Below are 24651 nucleotides of genomic sequence, written 5' to 3' on the forward strand. Positions count from 1 at the left end.
TCTAATTTGGGTTAATTTACGTCAGTTCCACCGATTGTCCAAACCATAATATTTCCACTTTTCGTAACATTTGACAGGTGCCATGACCTGTCAAATTAATAACTCAAAACTTCAGAGTGTGGAAATGCTGCTATAAAACATTGGGTTATTAACCGCATGCGCAAAGAAGCGAAAAATTTAAGTTAACTTTAAACAGGTAGAAGTTAGAGATAAATTAAGATTTTATTTTGACTTTTGTTCGGCGAATATTTTTGTATTAGAAGAATTTTAAATAAATATTTTTGAAGAAATTACAGAGTATTTAAAAAATTTAACAATAATTTCCTTCCTATAAGCTGTTGAACCCACTGGGCATTAGAAAAACCGAATTGTACTAGTTTGTATATTAGATCCAGTTCTAAATTTACAAAAATCTTGTTGATCTTGAGATCTTGTCCCAGATAGCAAAATAAGTTTTTTTTTCCACTCAGCAAAAACCTTTTAATATAAACCTAATAAGGTTTTTTATGCGGGTTACGTGTAAACCTTCTAACCTTAAAACGAGATCTGTGGCAATCTGCTCTGTTCTACGCACATTATCTTAATCCAAAACCTTGGAAAACAACCTCCTTTATAAAAACCTTAAATCGATTTTGTCCTAGGGTTTTCAAGCGTGAAAAAATTCTTCAATAAAGTTGGCTTAAGGTGAAAATAATCTTAAATCTAGATAATTATAAGGTTTCTTTTAACAACGTCTCGTATGCTCAGCTAAAATCCACCTTGTCATGAAATTTTAATTGACAATGCAATTTGATAGTGTGACGTTATTTTTCCATGATTATGCACGCTTCTGCTATAATTAGTTTTATATTATACTCCTTATAACTTTTAGTTCCGTGGAAAAATTCTCTCTTTTTTTCTATTCCATTCACGTGTCGATTTTCATGAAAACGCATTTTCAGCTGTGTTCATTTTCTTGAACACGCAATTTTAGCTGTGTCCTGTATAAAAAGATCATCCACAAGAAATATGTTTCTTACTTTTTAAATCTAATTGGTGATTATGTGAAAACCTTATAAAAAGGTTTGTATTTCTTTTTATTTCTATTTACATTATCATTATAACTATGATAAAAAAAAGTTTACTATTCGCTTTTTTTTTTTTTCTGTTTTTAAATTAACTGACAATATTTAAAAAAAAAAAACTTACAAATAATTTTAGATTCTTTTAGAATGAAAGGTTTGAAACTGCAATATTTTTGCTTTATTGAAAAAAGGTTTTTAGTACAAACATTTTCATGACAATAAAAAGAAAATTCTGATACAAGGTTGCCGTTATGTAAATTGCTTTCTGGGTGTTGAATAGAATCTTAATTGGTATAAAAGATATGGAATAGATATGAAAATTAGCCCAAAAGTGATGTGAAATTATTCCAAATGTGAAATTATTGATTCTTATTAGTGACAACTTACTAGAGAGACTTTACAGATTGTTACAGTTCTTCTTAACTTTAACGTTAACTCTGTTTGAGCTTCACAGCGCAAGCGCGAAAATATAGTTAAATAAGTTATAGTTAAAGAAAAACATTGTACGAAATATTTCTCTTATTTGTTCTCGTTTACATTTCAAATAATTTCTGTCATATTCCGGCATTAGTCCAGCAATTACTAAAACAAAAATATAACAAACTCAACAAAAATTAGAATTTTCAAAACTAATGTTAAATTTGTTCTATTGTATGGATCTGAAACATGACATGGCACTGCAATAAAAATGAGATTAAAAAACTTCAAGTATTTACCAGGAGGAATTTTGCGTATCAAGTGATTCCATAAAATTTGTAAAGCAGAAATCCTTAGAAAAGTAAGCAGAAGAAACTGATTGATCTGAAAGTTGAATAAATGGAAATGGATTTGGTCATCATAAACCTGAAAAATTTATGGTAAAACAAATTTCTGATGGGAACTCCCTGGGCAATAAAAAAAAGAGGAAGATCTTTACGCAGGATAATTGTAAACAAGTTGAAAACTTTAGGAAAGGCATGGAAATAGGCAAAATATCTGGTCACAAATAGAGTGAAATGGAAAGCTATGATAGAATCCCTATGCTCCAATACGGAGTGAAGAGGAATGTAGCATATAGCCAGCAATTATAGCATTAAGAGGAGTATTTTTCAGGAAAAATTTGTGCCAAAGGTATTTTATGATAGAAAGCTTTGTTGTATATATTTAAGTGGAACCTGAAAACTCTTATATTTTCTTTTGTACGCTTTCCTCATTTAGGAAGATGATTTGTGAGGGAGGAATAGATTTCTTTAGACAAGCAACGGAGGCAATGTTTCCGATGAATTGTTTTATGTTAACCCTTTAATGGACCCTTTATTTCTAGTAAAGGTAAATTAAAGTATTTTTGGAATTGAAATTGTTTTAAGAACAGTAACTGATATTAAAAATAAATTCATTTAGTTTATAAAAATGCCATTTTTTTGGTGGTAAATATATTTAACATGACCTATTAGGAACTTACTGACTTTTATTTTTCTTTATTTATAAAATAAATTCCTTAAATGCTACAAACTTCAATAGGAATTACGTATTTTATAACTTTTATACGTTTTTTAAAAGTGACAAATGGTTACCAATTTTATTCAAACTCACATAAAGAAAGCTGAAGTTATTGAAAACTGGAAACCTAAATTAAAAGTGGTAAAACGTGGTGGTAAGTATACTTACCACGGCCTTCAAAAGGGTTAAATTGAATGATCAACTGATTTCGAGATTATTAGACTAATAATTTAGAGAATTAAGAGTTTATAAAGGTTTTGTGTACAAAAAGTACAAATTTGTAATAGTTTTTATTTAAGCCATCTGATATTACTATCTAAACAATTGAGACATTGTTTTCTGCGTATTTTTTCAGGTTACGTTGAATGAAACTATTCGTGAGTCAATCGAACCAATAGTTCAAAAGTTGCAAGCGTTTATATGTATAAAAAAATACTATTTTGACATGAATTATGCATACTTTTTGTTTTGCTATCTAGGGACTATCTGTGCATGCCAGGTATATTTTCCGTTGAAATGTTTTATATTGAATTGAATGAGATGAAATTTGAGCTGTTAGGATTAATAGTTTTGAAGTTCTAAGGTGTTTCTTCGTAACTAGAATTTAAAAATAGTACTTTTTATTAAAAACAAAACAAACAAAAAAAAAAACATTTCAAATTTTAAAATATTAGCCTTTTTTATTCGTGTTTGGCTTAATTAAGTGATAAAAAAAATTAATAGGAAACAATATAAAACCTGTCTGTATAGTGTATACAATGTAAAGTGCACAAATAAGTGCAAGTAAAAAATTTTACTTTTTTAAACACAGAATCTTTTAAATTTTTTAAAAAATTTTCTTATCGATTGCTGTTTTGTATCACACAATTCAAAATGAAAAATTACATTTGAAAAATCTACTCCACACGTTCATATAGTCGCTGGATGGGATGTGTACCGAGGAGAGTGTAAAAAAAAATATATTTTATACGCAAAAACTTTTGAGACGTTTTAACTATTTGTTCTATTTGACTTGAGTATAATCTCATTCGATTCAGCGAGGAAAGATACATAGTAAACAATGCCTCACTTGGTTAGATGGCAATATCAGATGCGTAAACAGGTGCAAGTACAAAATCACATTTTCGTACATGGAACGCTTATAACTTCCAAACTATTAGTCCGATCCTTTCGGGACTGGTTTCATTCAGAGTGGGAATGATACTTTGGAAACAATGCGTCACTTGCTTGTCCACAAGAAATTTAATTTTCTCTTTTAGATCTCTCTCAAGTAAAAGAAAAGCGCAGAGAGGTGAGTAAGGGAGTTTTGCGGTATCATTTAAAATAACATAATAAAGCTTTTTATGAAAAAATTAATCTTGAATATTAATTTTTCCGAAGAAAAAGTTTAATTTTACTGTACTATAAATTAACATGTTAAAGATTTTCTACATTATTTCATACTTATTGATGTTTGCACCTATTTCATATCCAATACGTATTCGTATTTTTTTCATCATTTTTTTTCTTCAAATCTATATAATATATGGATGATTGACCCTGTAAAACTAAGCACAGATAGGCTAGGGGTCGAAATTCATCGTCAGACTTCGGGGTCACTACTTATGACTGATTTTTACTCATAAACTTTGGGGGGGGGGGAATGCGCCATCCAATATTATTATACTTGTAGAGTTTTCAATATAAGGCGTTCTTTCAATCTAACGAAACAAATAACATATCAATTCGGAAGACTCCGCTAGCTTCCTATGATGCTACCCAAAAAATCACCAAACGGTGCTACTTTACACAAATATCGCCAAATTAGGGATAAAACTCAAAACATGGCTAACCTCTTACACTTTTCTTACGCTGTGATATAAATTTTGTTAAAATTGTTTTAGACTCATGATTTGTTAGGAATTTATTAATTACAAAAAGATCTTATGAATGGTTAATTTGCGTAAATTTAAACACAAATCACAATAATAAAATTTTCCTAGAATATTAAAGCCTGTTCACTCATCGCATCGTAAGCATAACAAAAGTGGAAGGATATGTAGTGTATCTACCACTACAAAAATATAATTCCAATTCACTAGTATATAAGACATGTTAACTCGATTTTATGTTGGGGTACCGTTTCATCGATGAAGTTTGAAACTGTCGATAAGTACCCACCCCCCACATTGGTGACCCGAACGTGATGCGAACACGCCTACCTTGGCAGAAATGCCCGTTACGATTTGAACACGTCCTACTTCGATGGATATGTCACTCTGAGCAGTTTACTTGCTACTTGTGACTACGGCATTATCCATCTCCTCACGCTGTTGCTACTCAGTTTCGATCACACATAACGTACAACGTATATTCATTTGACTGCTAAGGGCAACATAGGAGCGACCACGACAGTGAACTTAATACAGCTCTCACAATCAGCAGGCAAAGAGTATGGTGATCTTAATACAGCTCTCCCGGCTTCTCACAAAACAGCAATGAATCAACTAGTGGTATCCGTTCATTGAATTCTATCACAGATATAATTCTATTGGGGGAGTAGTGAATCTACCACTACTAAAATATAATTCCAATTCCCTAGTATATAAGACATGTTAACTCGATATTATGGTGAGGTACCTTTTCATAGATGAAGGTTGACATGGTCGTTAAATCTTCTCACAGATATAGTGGAAGTTTTCTAAATTTTTTCCGATTTTATGAAGCTTTTTATTGTTTACATTCAGTCAACCATCCATTGGTTAAAATAATATTCAGGATATTACATTTTTTTTAATGGAAAATAAAGACATTGTATAACAACTCTTTACAGAATGCCATGGCATCAACTCCAAACTAAAATATTTGCAGAACGCCATCTGGCGACTTTATAGTCTCCAGCTCCTTTACTGAAGGTTGATCCTACCCCTGGTAAATGTTAAATGCTCCGTTTCATTTTTTAGTTTTTCAGTGTAATCTTGACCAGTTGTAAGTTGTGTATTTTTTTTTCTGTGTCTATTATACGAACTCTATAATTTTATATCGATCAATAAAAGAGTTAGTCAAACTTTTCTTTTTTTGCAAGAACATTTAGAAAACATAGCAAAACTAAGAAAAGGAACAATACATATGAATACCTCTAATGCGAATCCAGATTCACTAGTACATCTTCAGGGAATAGTAGATTTTTGAATGTTCTGTGTTAAGCACCAATGCTGCAGGGGTGACAATTCAAGCACACTCCTGCGGCGCTAGTACTTAGGACAGGGAACATCATGGGTCTTGAATCAACCATCCAGGGTGAACTGAAAGAGACACAAACATATGAATCAACCCATACTTCTAGCAACACAATATAACGAACACACATTATTTTCCATCATGACTACTCTTGATGCATACTTTTAGAATCTTTGATAAAAACTTGTACTCATCAGGGCCCGCAAATTAACTTTTAAGCTAGGGAAAAACAAACTTGCTAAATCACTATTTATGAAGGTGATACAAATGATAACTAAAACAGTTTAATTGCCTAAGGCAGAGTAAGGCTCATGTGATAGACCGCTTGCCTCCCAATGAGGTCTTCCAGGTTCGAATCCCAGCGATGTCTGGTCTGGTCAATATTAGTTTTGTACCGGCTAGCACAGACCTCATTGCTGACATAAAATATTCCCTATATTAATATTAAACTCAGTCTCGTCTGGATTAAACACAATGTCTGCCTGCATTCACCCGACTGCTAATGGCAACACAGGAGCGACTACGACTGTGAAGTTAATACACCTCTCACATTCCGCACTCAAAAACCCGGTGACCTTAATTACAGTTCTCCCGGTCTTTCATAGGTAGAGCAACTAATGGTATCAGTTCATCGAATTCTATCCCTGAAAAAATTCCGGTGGGGGAGTACCACTACGAAAATTAAACATCAATTCACTGGTATATAACACATGCTAACTTGATTCAATCACGAGGTACCTCGTGATAGATGAAGGTTGGCATGGTCGATAACACCGCCCCCACAGTATAAATATTTCGAATGTTGTTTTTTCCTCCTCACTTTAATATTAATTTACTACTCATTAAACGTGCTTTTTGACAAACGTTCTAAAAATGTATGTTAAAAGCATTAAATACAAAACATTCAGTAGAATAGGGAAATAGAAAAACAAGTCATAATTTGAGGAAATCCAGATTTATACGCAAGGATATTTTATGTAATGTGGGTTGAAAATCAAACATTTTAAATTCAGGGAAAAACCAAGAGTTTTTAGGGGAAAATGTAACTGCTAAAAAAATATATTTAACTCCTCACTAACACCAACGAGAAACCTGAAAGTTACTCCCCCCCCCCCCCAAAAAAAACAATTTTTTTTGATAACTTAGATGATTCCATGGAAAATGCACTTGACCAAAAATATTATGAATGAAAACTTTTTGGATGATATCTTAATCAGGGGTACAGAAAACTCTCAGAGCCTAATATTTCCTCAGCATACAATATTTCAAGTTTGAAATTTAATCCAATATTATAGTGCCTTTTTATAAGTTATAATAACTTTTCCAAACTACTTTTGAAAAGTAAAGTTTTGTCGTTAAAATTTTTTTACAATAATTTTTTTAATTCGGAAAAAAATTTCACTCGATTTTACACAATTATTGAATAAACTAGCAAGCATGTTAATAATTCTTAAAATCAAAATATATTGAAACTGTAATAATTATAAAACTAAATTTAAGGTCCCGTTTATGAACTTAAGGAATTCTAAGTAAAGAAATTGAGATATTAAGTAATTTGTGTTTCATTTATTTTTCTTGCAAAACTTTTTTTCTGCAGAAATAATTTTCCATTCCATCCCATTTTTTTACAGAGAAAAACTGTAGCAATTGTGCAATTATTGTTTAAATTGGCTCAAAATTTTCACAGGATTCCCATAATTTTTCTAGAACCTAGTTCGCGTGATTGGACATATTCTGCATCCCTGATCTTTAAATTCTCACAAATGGCCAGCTTTAAACTCACTGTATATTTGTAAATATTAAGATTAAAAAATGATATATATTTTCGTTATACTTATGAAAAAGTTTATTGGAAGAAAACAAAAAAATTTGTATGGTCTAAATTTAAAAATAAGAAGATTCTAGATAATACCCTTGTTGTTGTTTTTTTTTTAACGCAATTTAATTTTGTTTGGTTAGAGAGCAAAAACTGCTGTACGACGCATGATTGTTTATTTAAATTTAAACTTTTTAAAGCAAGATACTCAGGAAACTGGAAATAATTGTCCGATGAGGGTAAACTCGTTTTTCCCAAAATGCGCAGCTTTAGTTCTTCTGGCGCAGCTTTAGTATTTGTGTAATACATTTAAAACTAAAATAAAAAGTCAGTCAAAACTACGAATAAATAATTTTGACTAATTATGTAATTTAAAATTTAAAATACGCTGGCTTTTCATTTACCGTACGGCGTACGTAATTCTTCCATGCTTTCCAGAAACCGAATTTACACGAATTAGAATGAAATTTAAAACGAGAGAATATTCTTTATTAGCTCCCCCCCCCCAAAAAAAAAAAATTATCAAAATTTTCACACGTGTAAATATTGACCGTTTTTAAGAGATAGAAAATAATTAGTTTCACACAATAAGACATTGAATTTTTTTTTAATGTGTTGAATATGCTACAGCACTTTACAAGGCATTAATAACAAATACTATAACCGTTTTAGATATTTAAACACGTATTTATGATGATCGTGATTTTATATCGAGTTGCATGTTTTAACAAGAAGACTTTTAAGTATGTATGATCAACTTCAACTAAGTGTTAAATAAAATAATTCTAAAAATCAACATCTTTTTTATGGGTCTGCATGAAAAAGTAATAAAAAAATATTACGTATAAAAATCATGCTAATATAGCCTCCACTGATTTTTTAAATATTATGATCATTTTATATAAAATTTATTTTAAAATATGTTGCAAGAATTTCGTTTTTTTTTTTTTTTTTTTTTTTAAGCAGATGAAAGATAGATGGTTTATTTTAATTTATTATTGCCATTTTAGAACAATCCAATTTTCCTATGCTTATTTTAAAAATTTTATAAGAAATTCTTACAAAATATTTTACGATAAAGTTTATATAAAATGAGGTTTATAGAAATGAGTTTATATGAATGTATGAATAATTCCTGGAAAATTAGATGAGATAATGTGAGCACGAATTTTTAAGGTTGCACGCAATATTTTAATTATTACTTTTTCGCAAAAACACATAAAAAAACTGCTATTATTTTTTTAAAAATTGTTTTTATTTTATTGTATACTTTCTTTCTTATAATTCATTGAGTCTTTCTAAAAATTGCACCTTATCTTTTCCCTGAAACACGTTTTAAGAGCACAACTATAAACAAAATGAACAAGTGGTTTCAAATAACGTTAGGAATGCTAATTCGGTGACATAACACCAATTCACGAGCCATTTACGTTGATGACTGAACCAAGGTTGAACCAGATCTTAACTGTAACTTAACTGTTGCAATCAAAATCAGCCTAGACTTAACTTTTAAAAAATATTAAACATTAAAGAACTCGCGATAGAATCTTAAACAGAATCGTTTGCAATTTTATTTATTGCAATGACTTATGCTACCCGTGTAGTAAATGGTGACTGATGCACGTTAAATCTGTCGAGTCGCAAAGTCCTCCATGCTCCCATAACAAATCAATACCTCTGGGGGTACTGATTCAGGAGTTTCCTTGTCTTCCGGATTGGTTCAAAATTGCAAGGCTACGGAGTTGAACATTAGTAGTCGTAAACCCAAAAAAACTGGGTCAGCTATTCTACGACGGTTATAAATGGTTTATGCTAAACTAATGCGAAAAAAGAAAATCTTTTTTGAAACATTTCTCCTTAACGAAACAATTAAAACTTGTAAACGATTTATTGTATCGGGTGCTAAAATTGCTCTTTGTAGTCAATGGAGTTCTGGAGTTATGAGAGATTCAAAAGTGTGTTCTGCTACAAGGACAAACAAAATACTGATTAACACAAACGAAAAGTTGAAAAAAAAATCAATTAAAAACCAAAAATGTATCAATTTACATTAAAATTATTTTCAGTGTTTTTTTCTCATTAGTTATGAACTAAATTTAGAACAAAAATTTATGCTAATATACAGCTAAAATATGTGATTTTACTACTGGCAACATCTCATTAAACGAAAAGGCTGATAATGATGTGTAATAACTGATGTGTAATTACTCAAGAGTGTCATATTTCTGAAACAGATTCAACTTCACTTTCTCAACCATTTTTTTTTCTCAATAAACTCGTATCCAACACAATTAACTTCCTCAAAAACGCATTTTAACTTTCAGGTAAGTACATTTTTACACAATACATATTATTTAAAAAATATTGAAATAAGATGAGATATGTGTTCCATACAATTAGGCTTAACAAAATTAATGTTAACTGTTCGAATATATTTAAAGTTTTTAGAGACAGTTATTTGTTAAATATTATTTTAAATAAAAAGTGGACTAGATTAAAATAATTGTTTCAAAATGGAACGTTTATTAAAAATGTTTAATAAAAAGTTCCTAATAATCAATATTTCTCAAATATTTAGAAATTGATTGTTTAAAATATTTATTCGCTTGCTGTTTTCTTGACTTTCATCTCTACAATTTAGATAAATGGGAACTAGTCTCATAAACTCTTTTCAGTACCTTTTTATTCTAAACTTTTGGTTTATAAGTTCTGCAGAAACCAAATTAAATCCGCATTCTCTTAACTAATCATATTATTTTTAAAGAAAACTTGATTCAAGAAAATTAAAATCAACTGTAGTATTAAGAGGAATTAAATTAAAATTGGTATTATCTTAGTATGAAAATTCAAAATGTTTTACTTCCATATATCCTAGAGTCTAACTTTGTGGTAGTTGTAGAATAATTTGCAACATAAATTGTTGTTACACGTTAAATAGAAATTTATTACGCATTGATTCAAAGCCAATGAATCTAATGCTATTTTGGGAATATGCTTCAATCGTTAATAAAAATCGTTTGAATATTTAAAAAAGAAAATGGTTCCTTTTATCTTTCAAATAAAATTAATCTAATTTTAACTCTTTTCAAATACACTCTAAAATTTCAGTAATATAAAATAAATGTAATGCATATGACATAGAATTTAGGATTTGAATTAATTTTTTTAAGTGTATAAAAATAATTTGGATAACACTTGGATTTTGTGAAGTTGATACGTTTAAACTATCACGAAAATCCTATCATTAGTTTAAAAGTTATTTATGGTATTTCGTTTTTTTCCACACTATAAGCCCTTAAAATATATTTTAAGAGTTGTAAACCGTAGTCCTTACCTCAGTGCAATAACAATCATAGACATTAGGAGTGTAAATTAATGTTTACGCGAGGAACAAAAAAAAAAAAAAAAAAACTTGTTAAAATCTGACGAACCACTACTGAGGTAGGTGAGTCTGAAAACATATTAAAATGTGTCCGGAAAAAAGGAAAGAAGTTGAAAGATAATAATAGCAAACTCTCTAGTGTCGTCAAGCAATAAAATAAAAATAAAAATTTTTCTTAAATCTCACTTTGCTAAAGAGTGTTTAGTATGATTTCGAAAATGTTATAATTTTTTCTTCTCTTAAATATTAATTATTTAAAGCGTATATTTTTCTATTTTTTTCTTGTCAAAGATTCTTAAAATATATATTAAGAGCGATGATTACGAAACACCACGTATATGCCAAATTCTACTGTCATCAGGATACCACTGTAGGTTCTTATATTTACTTCCTATGTAATGCAACGTTGCGCATAAAATTCGTAAAAAAAGGATGTAATATTATGCATAATTTACAACGTTTTATCGAAAAATAATTTAGTTTCATGAAAAATAGTATTTTTTTTTTCATATTATGCTTTCCCTCTTCTTTTCAACAAACAATAATTTTAGTTATTTGTTTGATTTGTAAAATCAGTCAAAAATTATTCTCGATTTATTTGAAAATCAGTGCATTTCCTCTTACATATTGAATGTCAGCTTCTCCTGCACAGCATTATTACAAACAAAAAGTTACATTTCAAGGAGTTTAATTTGCTTCTCTATTTCCCCTTAAAGTATCTGACTAGTGGTTTGGGCAAAATTTTCAAAATTAAGTTTATTATCAATTTAGAATCCCTGTACTCTTAGCTTTCTTTTTCTTAGATTCCCTGTACTCTTAGTTGAAGTGCTTATCTTTTAATATTACAAATGTATTGTCACACTGTAAAAAATTCTGAATAAAAATACTGTAAAAAGCACCGCCACTCGGGGGGTAGGTACTTTTTGTCGTAAAATTCATTTTTACTGCAATATGTCACGGAACACACAATTTGATATACTATAATTTTTAAAGCAACAATTACCGTAAAATCACTGAATCACTCTAATTGAATAAATATTACTGTACAATATTTTGTTGTAAAAATGGATTTTACTATGAAATGGTTTTCACGGATAATGCACTTAAAATGCCGATTACCGGTACTTTATTCAGTAATTGGATCTCAAGCTTTTTTACAGTACAGTGAAAATCTGGAATGCATTTGAAATATAAAACTGACCCTTAGCAGATTTTAATGTTTAAACGCGCTCACTTAAAAAAAAATATATAGTTACAAAATGCCGAGTATTTTAACAAACTTGATCTCTTCTTTAGCTATGAAATTTACCTTTTTTTTTCTTTTCAAAAAAAAGTTCATGCTTCTCTGTAAAGAGAAAAATATTCAACGTCATTTAATAGCAATAGCTCAAGTCATTTAATATTTTCCGTTCTAGTATGACAATTGTGCGTTTCTTGTTATTGTATTTCATATTAGGTCTATATTTAGATTTTTTTATTGGTTTATTTCATGCTTATTTATTTTAAAAATTGTTCAAGCATATTGTTTATAAATTGCGTGTCACAATGGACAATAACTTTAAATTTTTTTAATATGACGAGTGCATAATGAAAGAAAAGAAGATAACCGGCGAATCAACAAATCAGTGAATCGGAAGATCAGTTTTTAAACTAATTTAAAAAAATTTACACCTTTAAAACAATGTATTAGTATAATTTGTTGTTCGTCAGTTGATGACAAGATTTTTTTTATGTAAAGTTTTAACAAAACCACCAGCTGAATCAATTCCCATGAAAATAGCACTTGGCAATATTAACCTGATGAATTTTCATACAAATTGGATTGCTGGTTCGTTGAATATCATGCCAGATAGCTTGAATCAGCATGGTTTAGTGATATTCACGTTCTAAATTCCACAAGAACGATCTCGTCGGGAATTGTTACTGGCTTTACTGACTCACAGATGCATGAAAAGTTACTACGAACATTTTGGATGGCATTCAAATTTTTTAAAAGCAATACAGTTAAAAAGGTTCATTAAAAATTTAAGATGTATAAAAGGAATTTGGGGATTAAAATCCATTTTGAAATTTGAAGTTATATTTTTCTACACAAGGGAAATCACTTAACAAAATTAAACCTATACAAGCGTTTTAAGGATTATAAATTATAAAAAAAGTTACAAGTTAATACATACTTTGAAAGTATATTTATTGTTTTCAATGTCCATGAGAATAAAATTTTTCCCAAATCTTACATAGGGGAGAGTCGGGTAGCCCCTCCCACTTAAAGGGTATTGCTTATATTTCTGTATAATATTGAGTAATAATCAATATTTTTGTATGTTTCTATTGTTTTATCACCTAATTAAATAGTGCAAAAAGAATAAACCAAAAAAAAAGAATAGTTCAACTTAAAATAGAAATTTAAAAAAAAACATGTTTTTCCCCGCCCAGTTACAAAAATTATGTTTTTTGACTTTTTTTTTCAGGTGTAAATGAAAATGACCAATGTATTGACAATAGATAAACCTTATTTATCATTTTTATCACAAAATTATTTTATTTATTACATATTTATATACTTTTAGTGAAATCTATCATTTAATAACAACAAATGTCATACTTTTTATTATTATTAATGTACAAGTATATTAATGTATTATAATATTAATATATATTTATATAAAATTATATTATACTTATATTAATATATATTTATCGACGAAATAAAATTGGGTGGTGATACCCGACATTCATGTGAGCAGGGCTACCCAAAATCCAATTTTTTTGTAAATTTGTAATCACTCGAACAATTTATCACACATAAACTTTTTTCTTTGTGCAAATTAAATTTAAAACTACATACTTTGATGCTGTATGTGTAGAAAAAATAATTTTTTTAGTATTAAAATGAAGTTTAATCGAAACATTCAACCAATTTTTCTTAATTTCATGACTACTGTATTCAACATATTTTCAAACCTATTGTTTACCATGTTACCAGCTGCATAAATACTTGAAACTTTGAAAATAATCTTTTTTTAATATAACAATTAATGTCCGATGGCCCATTGACTTGAAAAAATATTCTATACATATCAAATTGACAGTGAGCGGGGGTACCAGGCACTCCCCTAGATCAAAATGCCCCAATTAGTGTTAAAAGAATATGTATTAAGTTAAATATAAATCAAATGATCTTATCCCCTTTTTAAAGTTTAGATTTTTCATTGCACTACAGTAAGACTCGTGCAACTTTTTAAACAATTTTAAAGTTTTTCTTAAAAAAAGAATATGTGTCTATCTATGAAGAAATCTATGTATTTGAGAACATACTTCACGAGTTTAAGAAAGCATAGTTCCTAAAATTTTAATAAAGCGTTGTGGTTCCCTTTAGAGTAGTTAAAAATAAATTTTAACGCATATAATTTTAATTAATTTTTTTAAATAAAGGAAAATTAAATCAGGTAAAATAGTATTATGGGTATATTTCTAGAATGGTAAAAAAGGTTTTTGGGAAAATTAAAAATCTATTTCAATACCGAAAAAAAAGAATATGTATCTCACCATGTGACTTTGATTAAGCATATTTTTAAGACAGTTCTAGTTCCATGAAAGGGTGAACAAACTTCTCAGTTTATCAAAACTGTAAAAAAAATATGTTATTTACCTTTTTTCATATTTTACTTATGAAAGTAATCACATTGTTTTTATAAAAAAAATAGTTTCTAAGAAGATCACATTAAATGATGAATCATAAAAGCTTATGAAAATATCAACGTTTCTTTCTCTTTTTTTCTTTTTAAATAATTGCATTTAAGAAAAAAAGAAAATATTATTATAATTTTAAATAGTTTAATTGTTTATCAAGTATTCAAAATAAAAATGCTCACTTTTATATACTGGTGAAAACGCTTGCGTTATTATTCGTGCCAAGTAATAACAGCAAAATTTGCAATTTTACATGCTTGAGTCAAAAATTTTAATAAATACCTAAGATTGCTTTAAATCTGACCAATTTCTCACAATATAAATATTTGATTAAAGAATTTTTCTGTAGAACAAAACAAGAACAAAAATTATGAATTGTTTCCGGGGTTTTTGTCATGTAGTGGAATATGAGGGTTGAGATCGACCACTGTGAACGAAAATATTTACCTGGAAAATTTTTCCACTGCAAATTAATTTTTTAAAAAATAGTACTTTTTGAAGTTTTTTTTATGATTAAATATTCTTACGTAATTATTTTAAGTAGGTTTAAAATATTTTAAATATTCACAAATGCAGCATAATTTAAACCACCTTTGAAAAAAAATCGGTGCTACGGGATTGTTAGCTTTTATGGACCATTGTTTGGTCCTTTAGTCATTTCTGCAGTTGTTTAATAATGATCCAAATGTTTTAATGGAAATAAATAACTCTGGTCGTTATAAATTATTTGCTATACAGTAATTTAATACGAACGAGTTGCGTCTCAAAAATTTGTCCCAGCTCACATTGCGGAATTGTTTCAAAGCACCCATCACAGCGATTTATATTGTTGAAATAGTGTCAAAATCTTTTTTACAACATAGTTTTAATTTTTGACAAACAAGTAACCTCCTTGTATAAAATTTTCTTCTGTATACGCTTGACATTACTCTCTGTTTTACTTAGTTAGTTTCCTTAAAATTACACAATAAGTTTAAAAAAGTGTTGTCAGGATGATATTTTGTTTATTACACTGGGAAAAAAAAAAATTTCTCTATTGCTTGGGATTTTTTAACAGATCTTAGATACTTTCACATCACAATTCGAAAAATTCAGATCTGCAATCGGTTTTTTTCTCTAAGCTAAATTTTTTAATGATATTATTAGTCTATTTTTTTGTTGAAATGTATGTGAACGTTTAAAAACGTTTTATATACCAGGGGATTGCATAAATATTAAGAGAAATTTCAAAGAGAAATTTCAAAGAGTTAGGGCTCACCATTAGGATTAAAATTTCATAGGAATACATGCACTTGAATGTCATCATATGCCAGTGAAATGTTTCTTCATGAACTTCGGAATAAGTTATAATAAGAGAAACGCCCCTAGCCGCGTACAACGGAATTTACGGAAACGGGTTCCTATGTAATTTAAATCCTGATATAGTGCCCTAAGTCTCCTAGGAGTATGTTGCCACATTCATGCGACCCCTGTTACATATAACTTATACATTGCAGCAAAAATAGACTAAAAACATCAGTAAAAAATTGCAAATTTAGTGGCAAAACTAATTTCAGATTTGAAATACTCATACCCAAAGTAGGCAAGATCAAGTATTTGCATAAAATGCAACAAAATTTTGCTCCCCTGTGTTATTTATAATTTTGGCTCGAGAGATATTCGTAGTCTGAAGTAGAATAGGCGGTTGAGTCATAGTTAAATGACTATGACGGAGCCAGTCATTAAAGTTTTTATATTAATTTGCATCGTATTAATTTTTCAAAAAGTTAATATTAATAATTTATAGCTCATTATAATATAAATTTTTCAATTGCTGAAAACGGAAATTCTATAAAGTAGGGGAGAGTGGGGTCAATTGTAACAGGGTACGATTGTAACAGAGCAAAAATTTCGAGTGTCGGGTTCTAGATTTGGTTCCTAGGTGGCGCACAAGGTGTATATAATAAATCTACATGTACACCCCTGCTGGCAACCATTTTTATGTACTTTTGAAAGAGTTACATCACAAAAGATATTTTCACGCTACGCAAGTACTTTTTTTGGTATTAGAATATTATATTGTAACAAAGTAATTTTGCTTAAACAAATAAAAATTATTAACCGAATATGTAAATGGACACCTTAATTAACTTTTCAATAAAAAAATTAGCTTTGTTAATTAACTAGCATTGTTTTTAACAAATGAAGCTGAAAAGGCGTCTTGGGGACGATTGTAACTATAAGTAAAGGGACGATTGTAACAGCTGAAAATAAATAATCTTACGTTTACAAACCATTACTTAGCTCTTTAAGAACCACCAATAGTTTCCTATACCATTTATATTATGTTGCATGTGCATTATTTTATTTGTCACCTTTCACAGCATAAATTAAAATTTTTAACCCCTTAAAATTAAAAGTTTAACCCTTTAGGTCTCTGCTCATTATTATTTTTACTCCTAAAATATCACTAATATTTTGATCAATAAAAAAATATATCACAACTATGATAATATGTATAATTAACTATGTTTTAGTTGAATTTATGAACTGTTACAATTGACCCCGTAAGTGGGGACAATTGTAACAAGTGCACGACTGTCAAAAATGGTTAATAACTAATGCAATAACATTTAAAATAAGGTATTTATTTTTTTTTTTCTAGTAGAGGATAGTCTACTTTACTCGTCTGTCAATTAATACTAATAATATATTGGATTTTTTGTTAGTTAAAAATGTTACAATTGACCCCACTCTCCCCTACTATTCTATCTGGAAGTTTTTAAAAATTACATGCGACTAGTTGTGTTATTACTATAAATATTTTTTTAAAGCATGTTAAAATAATTTCACAGTGAGAAACATATGTTTGGTAATTCCCCCCCCCCCCATTTAGACATATTTTTCAACAACAATTTTAACTCATTAATTTTATTAAATTCTACGATAAATAAATAAAATTTCCCAACCGTGATTGTGCGTCATTTTTATGCGAATCCTTGATGATTTAATACAGTCTGTGATTCATGAATGTTTTCATGACGACGATATGGAATGAATCATCCAACTTCTCAAAATAGAGTATTGCAACCAGTGAATGGTCAATATGTGATCTCTGCCTTTCAATTTAGAAAAATTATTTTACACAAAATAAAAATAAAATAAAAGGAAGAAGCATAAGAAACTTTGTAACTGTTCTCAAACTAGTTTCAATAAATTAAAAAAAAAAAAAACGATAAAACAATAAGATTAATGTAAAGGTAATTCCAGGTGTCAAAAGATTTAAATCTCACAACATCTCGATTTAAAAAAACTCTTAAACCAAAACATAATAAAAAAGAATGATGTTCAAAGTTTTATTGCAAAATTAAAGTTGTGAATGAATTTTTTACGGTAAAAAAAAGTAATGAAATGAGTTTTTCTACAAAGAAAATCAAAACTGTATTATAATTAGTTTCTTGAAAGAAAACCAATTAATGCCAAACATCAGACAGTTCTTGATTCAAAATTATTATACATATGCTTTTTAAATTTTTGAAAAAGTTTATATATTCCTTTATATTACTAGGGAAAAATTGAGTAATTACTGTTTGATACTTAAAAACAATTCATTGAGACTTCGAAAACAAAAATTAGAAAAAAAAATTTTTTTTACTCGGCCCTTTTTCAAAAAAGTTTCTCTATCCTTTACTTTAAATATCAAATTTTTCAATCTGTTTTTTACAAACAATTTAAAAATTCTTAACTTATTCTAAAAATAAATAAAGACAAATCTTATTTCAAAAAAATTATTCATTAAATTATTTCAAAATGTATTTCTGAAGAATTATAATTTAACGGTGCCTAAAATAAAAGGAAAAAATAAATAAATGCAGCACCGTCAAAGACTATTCAAACGTAAAAAGTAAAAGATACATACGACATGAAGTATCGGTTTGTATTTATATTCACACCACTTAATTATATTTCCGATAGCAATTCAATAGATAGTGATTAAAAAAACCGGCGTATTTTGAAAAGTACTACAATAAATATCAAGTACTTTTCTAATAATAAATCTCGAAGCATACTAATAAGTCTCCTTCAAATAATTACATACAATAAGCCAATAAAAAGATCCAGTAAAATTTCGAAATAAATCATTATTTTTTTTATTTATTTTTTGCAAAAATATTTAAATGAAAACAAATTTTTAAAATAATTAGTTTTAAGATAAACCGAAAAAGATTTTAATAATTCAGAAATGATTGAATTTTTCACATTAAAACTATATATATATCTCTTACAATATATCTCCACAAAACATGTATTTTTTTTTTTTCGTCCTTTTTTTTTCTAAATAATTTTTCCTTTCTAAATTACAGAAAATTATTTTTAAATACCTAAAATAATAGTCTACTGAAGTATTTGATGTAATTTGATCTTGTAGTTTCCTAGTAATATGGCTGCATCATGCTAAATTTTCAGAAAATGCTATTGAAGCTTATTTTACATTCCCTTAATGATTGTCATTAAAGTGACAGGTCCTCCATTTTCCCTTAGCATTGCTAGTGCCTTAAAATAATTCAATTGCATTAAAAGTAGAGGAGATGCGAGATTTTCTTGGTTAATTTCATATTCAGAGTGGCCATTTAAACTTAAAGTAGAGGCCAATTAAACAAAAATAGCAAAGATAATGTATTAATATTTTAATAAATTCCTCTTTGATAACAGCAAGCAGTGGGCCTTAGTTTGCTGAACAATGTTGTTCTGAATTCTTTTTTTTTTCCAGTTTTAAAATTTCATTGCGATTAAATCTTTCGTTACATCATTTAACCATCTTTTTTCGAGACTTAAATTCATTGGTCTCCAATTTAAGATTTTAATAAATTAGATTCAAATTTTTTTTAACCACAACATAATTTAAACAGATGTCTTCAGGAGATCAAGCAAATAAATCATCATGATATTAAGTTTTGATAACTTTATGACAAAAGTTTTATTTGTTTTGAAGATTTCTGGCTTAATTTGCTACCACTAGAAGAAAAATGTTGGAGGATATGCAATCCTTAAGAATGGAATAAGTGTAAAAATGGAATGCCGTACAAAAAGAACTTAAAAATTCAAATATTATGACAGATTATAAAAGTTATAAACATAATTTTCTCAGTATTTTTTAATAAAGTTGTCTTCTTTTTTTTAATTAGAACTAAAGAGTGGATTTGATTAGAGAGCTTTAAATAGTTAATCAGCAACTTAAATATTTCATTTGCTTTTCTGATATGGATTAATTCAATCGTGATTTAGGTATTTGGCAATTCGAATTATTTCTTTGCATTTTTTCTATTGATTTCCTTTTTATAATTTCAGATTTTTTTTTAAGGTTAATATCAGCAGGTACTAGTATTTCGATTAAAAATTTCAAGCGATAAAGAATTCCTAATTGTATAAAAACAATGAAAAAATTACTGTTTTAATCAAATAAATATAAATATGAATGTTTCATTGAAAGAAAAATATTCAAAATATGCATTTAAGTTAAGGAGACTCTAAAAATATTTCTTCAATAGTTGTTTGAAAATATCTTACAATTTTGCGGTTTGCTTTTAAAAGTATAAACTATAGTAACAAAATAAAAAACTATTTTCACTAAAATAACTAAATAATTAATTTAACTATATAATTTTCAGTAAAATAAATCTTTCATTTTTGTTTTATTTATCGATATGCACATTTGAGAAAATTTTCTAAAACGCATAATAATGTAAATAAAAATAACTGGTAAATCTAACCGCATTAAAAAAATTTATTTGAATAGAAATTTTTACTAAGTTTTAATATTAGTTTCATTAACAAAAATCATGAACATTTTTTACGAACGAATAATGAAATATGTCAACAATTTTAAACATAGAAAAACGATACAATCTATATTGCTTCCATGAAAGTCGCATTCATTAACCAGTTAAATGCTCTAAAATTCCCCGTAACATGTTGCCCACCTTACCTAATCTATATAAGTTAAGCAGTAAATGTGAAATTTTAATGAAAATATTTTAGTGATAAAAGTAAAAATAATAATAACAATAATAAACTTACCTACGAATTTAGTTTCTTTCTGTTTCAAGTGATATCCAATTATCTCTTTCTTTTTTTCTTGAGGTATTAAACTTGTTATCCTACAAAAAGCAAAATAATTGAGTTGCAAGTAATTGAATGAAATGGAACAACAGTAGTAATAGTTTTATAAAAATAAAATTGCACCTTAAAAAAATGGTTTAGAAGTGATTTTTAAAAATAAAAAAAATTTGACTGAAAAATAAATGCAAAATCTAAATTTCAGAATGACATTCTAATTACTTAATTAGATGACCAATTAATAATTCAAAAAAGTTTCTTGTAATATACAGTTTCAAACAGTTTTGAAAGGATTTTAAAAACGTATTGAAAAAGTTGCTTACGAACAATAATAAAAAAATATACTCGTGGTTCAAATGTGGATCACTATGGACTACAACTATGAACTCTGAAAAAGAAATTGTTGATAACTCTTATTCAAAATAAATTGCTTTGTATATTTTAATGCTTTATAATTTTTTTTTTTGTTTTTAACTCTCAAGCGTAAATGTTAAAAAAAAGTAATTAAGAGTAACACACGAAAGAAAAAAAAATGGAACTTTGCTCCTCCTATTTATCAGGTAACAGATATACAGGATTTTATTTTATTAAATAACCAGAGTTAAACAGCCGAATGCATTCTGAGTTTACGACTGTCAAAATATTTTACATAGTAGCTTTGTAATTTTGACCACACTCAGAAGACAAGATAACTCCTGGATAAGACAAACTAGCCTTTCCGGAGGACTTTTTGATGGAACTAACTTGCATTTTCCTTACCATGGAGAGGAAAACCACAAAAATCACCCACAGTTAACCCGATTTAGGTGATTAGGTGACCTTAACCCACAATCCATCTACTACTGATAATATTTTCGTTAGCACTGTGGCCTGTGCGAGCCGGGAGCAAAATTCTTATCAACCAGTCACCTCTGGAATTCGAAGCTGGGCCACCTCATTAGAAGGCTAACGCTCTTTCCCCTAAGCCATCACGATTCAGATATTCAGGTTAAAAAAAATATGTTACGTATAAGAAAATAATACTGGTTTTTATTTTCCTTCCGTGGGTTAAAATGGTCATATCAAAGTTGACTTGGCCCACAAGGACTACTCACTACAAATAATAACTGATGCTCTATTTAATAATTATTCATATGATCACAACTTTTCTACTTGGATTTTTCAATCATCTAAGCGTTAAAAAATGCACGTCTTCTTGAATTTCAACATAAGCATAAACTTCTTTGATATAACAGAAAAAGGTAATGATGTGATCACCATTACAATTTTCCAGACACAATTCAAGCTAAAATATAACATTCGTTTGAGATAGACCAAATAGATTTATCATAAGTTATGGGAATTGTTATGAGTCAACTAATATTCTCCACAGAAAACAGTTTAGACAAAATAATGTTCGTGAGGTTAAAGTCATTTCCCTATACCCTGTTTTCAATAAACAATTATATTGAACATCTACTTATAGAATGCTATATTTTTAAAAAACATTGTATTAAAAGCTGCATTTTTAATTTGGAATACTTATTTCAATATTATTTCTGAGAACCCGCTAAAAAAGGATATTCTAGAGAGAAAGAAAATGAAAACTGCATATAAGATGTAAATTATAAAAGTTATTTAAAAAAGATTTCTTTTAATCATTACTATTTTTTTGATTTTCATAGAATAATTTAACTACTAAGACGAAGTGATGCTTTTTTCCCATTTGACATTCTCGACTTATGCAAGACATTCACGACTTATTATATATCGACTTATACTCGTGTAACAGAAGATAAGCTCAATTTATTTACTAGAAAAATATTAAAGCACTTTAAAAATTACTTGTCAGGGGAGAATTCAATTCATGATGTAGGCTAAGCCTTAACAAATGTATACTTTCAAATGTATGCCAAATTTTTAATGTATTTTAAAAGTGAACTGTTTATTTTTATAATTAAAAAGTTATTTATGCGGCTTACTATAATTTAAGACTCTAAGTGCCTCTTTTTACTGTTTTTAGTATCCTTACAAGGTCAAGTTGAGACAGTGATAAGAGTCAAACCAGAGTCCGTAAGTTCTGACTGCCAATATTTTAACCATTTTGTATAATATTTCCATTGTCTATAATTAAAATTTTCTATTGTCTATTCTATAATTAAAAATAATTTTATTCCAACACCAGTTCTAATATAATTTGTCTTAATAGATTAAAAAAGCGATAAAAAATGTTGAACTCCGTGTTACTATTTCTAAAAAAATGCTTTCTCCAATATTCTATTAGATTTCATAATATCTGCTTGAAAACTAAGTGTGTATAGTATGTGTGCAATTAAAAATATTTTCATTATATCGATATGGCAGAAATGATGGAATTCATGCAATATAATCAAGTAACGTTAACTAACTATAGTTACAAACAAAGTTTATTAAAACAACTATCAAAATTTAAGCATACTAAAGAATGCCGGCTCACAAGCAATTACGAAAAAAATAAGTATAAAGTGCTGAAATGAATGTAATTTAAGTTATTTTAACACCACAGTCTAAAGGAATTATGTTATAGGGATAAGATCATAATGAATGCTAAGATATATTATTGTTTTCGTATACTGACAAGAAGACACGCGATTATTAACGTTTTTTTCCCTCTTTAACACACATTAAACAGTTAAAGTTATCAATCCTAAATTCAATCTCACAATGCCATAAAGTAAATCAAAATATTTACACTCGGAAGTTATCAGCAGTGATTTTGAAACATGATAAGCTAAACTGGAAATTTTCAAAGCGTTTTTTGTGTTTTATTCCAGAGGCAAACCACCACCTTCCTTGTTTAAAATTTTCAAATTTACCACAATTTCCTGAACTACCAAGGGTTTCTAAATTTCTTCACACAAGAGTCACTGCCTTAACCCATAATGTTCAGTAGTCGTCCATAAATTGTTCGTTTGTTCCCAGTTTCTACTATAATTTAGCTTTCACAAATAAGTATCTCAGTTAAATTCAACAAACAAGCATTCACTATCATTTACATTATTTTTCATTATTGTACACTAAAACTTTTTATCGCCTAGAAATATCTCAAAATATCTTACAAACAAGGCTGAGATATCAGTTGATACTCAAAACCTGCTACATATTTAAGTAATTCCCCATTAAAATTGACCTAAATGGGTTAAGGCATGATATAGAATATAGCTCTCAAATATAACCATCTCATAAAACTAACAACAACAAAAATTATGTTCTACAAGCAAGATTTAGATGTATCCACCCATAGAAAACGATGAACTAAATCACCGAATAGCTAACAGCATTTTAAAATAATGGTTAAAATAGAATTTAAACCCAGAGAGAAAGCAATAAATTTATAATTATCAACAGCTATCTCCTATGGTATTTGCGAAAAAAAAGGACAATCTAGAACATTACCTGTGAACAAAATTAAATCCTTTGCAAATGGACAACTCCTGAAGGCACCCATCGCACAGAACATTTTCAAAATATATGGTATTTAATTTTTCATGGGAAATTCGTAAAGGCGTTTTCCAACTACCCAAACTCAGGAATGCTGTCATGTCGGAATAAAAATTTATTTTCTAACGTTTTAACCCTAGGAAGAGCCATAGCAAATCATCCAAAGATATGGCCAAAGGTACAAATTAACGCAGGAGCATCATTGGCCCACCAATTAAGAAGATCTAAGCGCAACTGCTTGGCAAATGACGTCATTGTCGCCGATCTTGTGAACTGAAGGTCTCTCCATTTCCTCTCTGATTGGAAAATGGGCCTACGTAATAAGGATACACGTTTTTGAATGCAGTTATCTTCCCATTAGGGCTGAATACATGTATCTTTTTTTCTTCACTTACCATCGGTCATGGACAAGTAGTGTATGCTCCATATAGAACCTTTTTTTT

The 24651-nt window shown here is 28.5% G+C and overlaps 1 long non-coding RNA gene across 1 annotated transcript; it reads right to left on the minus strand.

Annotated features, from left to right (window-relative positions):
* Positions 1-2765: 2765 nt before the first annotated feature.
* On the minus strand, positions 2766-24651 carry LOC147805774 (uncharacterized). Its single transcript, XR_015428660.1, has 4 exons — positions 24164-24651; positions 20711-20790; positions 14510-14588; positions 2766-5827 (listed from the first exon to the last, which is right to left on the minus strand). It is a non-coding gene; the product is annotated as an uncharacterized LOC147805774 (long non-coding RNA).

The sequence above is a fragment of the Parasteatoda tepidariorum genome, chromosome 8, assembly GCF_982258835.1.
Source record: "Parasteatoda tepidariorum strain Cologne lab strain chromosome 8, Ptep-v5.0, whole genome shotgun sequence".
Lineage (NCBI taxonomy): Eukaryota > Metazoa > Arthropoda > Arachnida > Araneae > Theridiidae > Parasteatoda > Parasteatoda tepidariorum.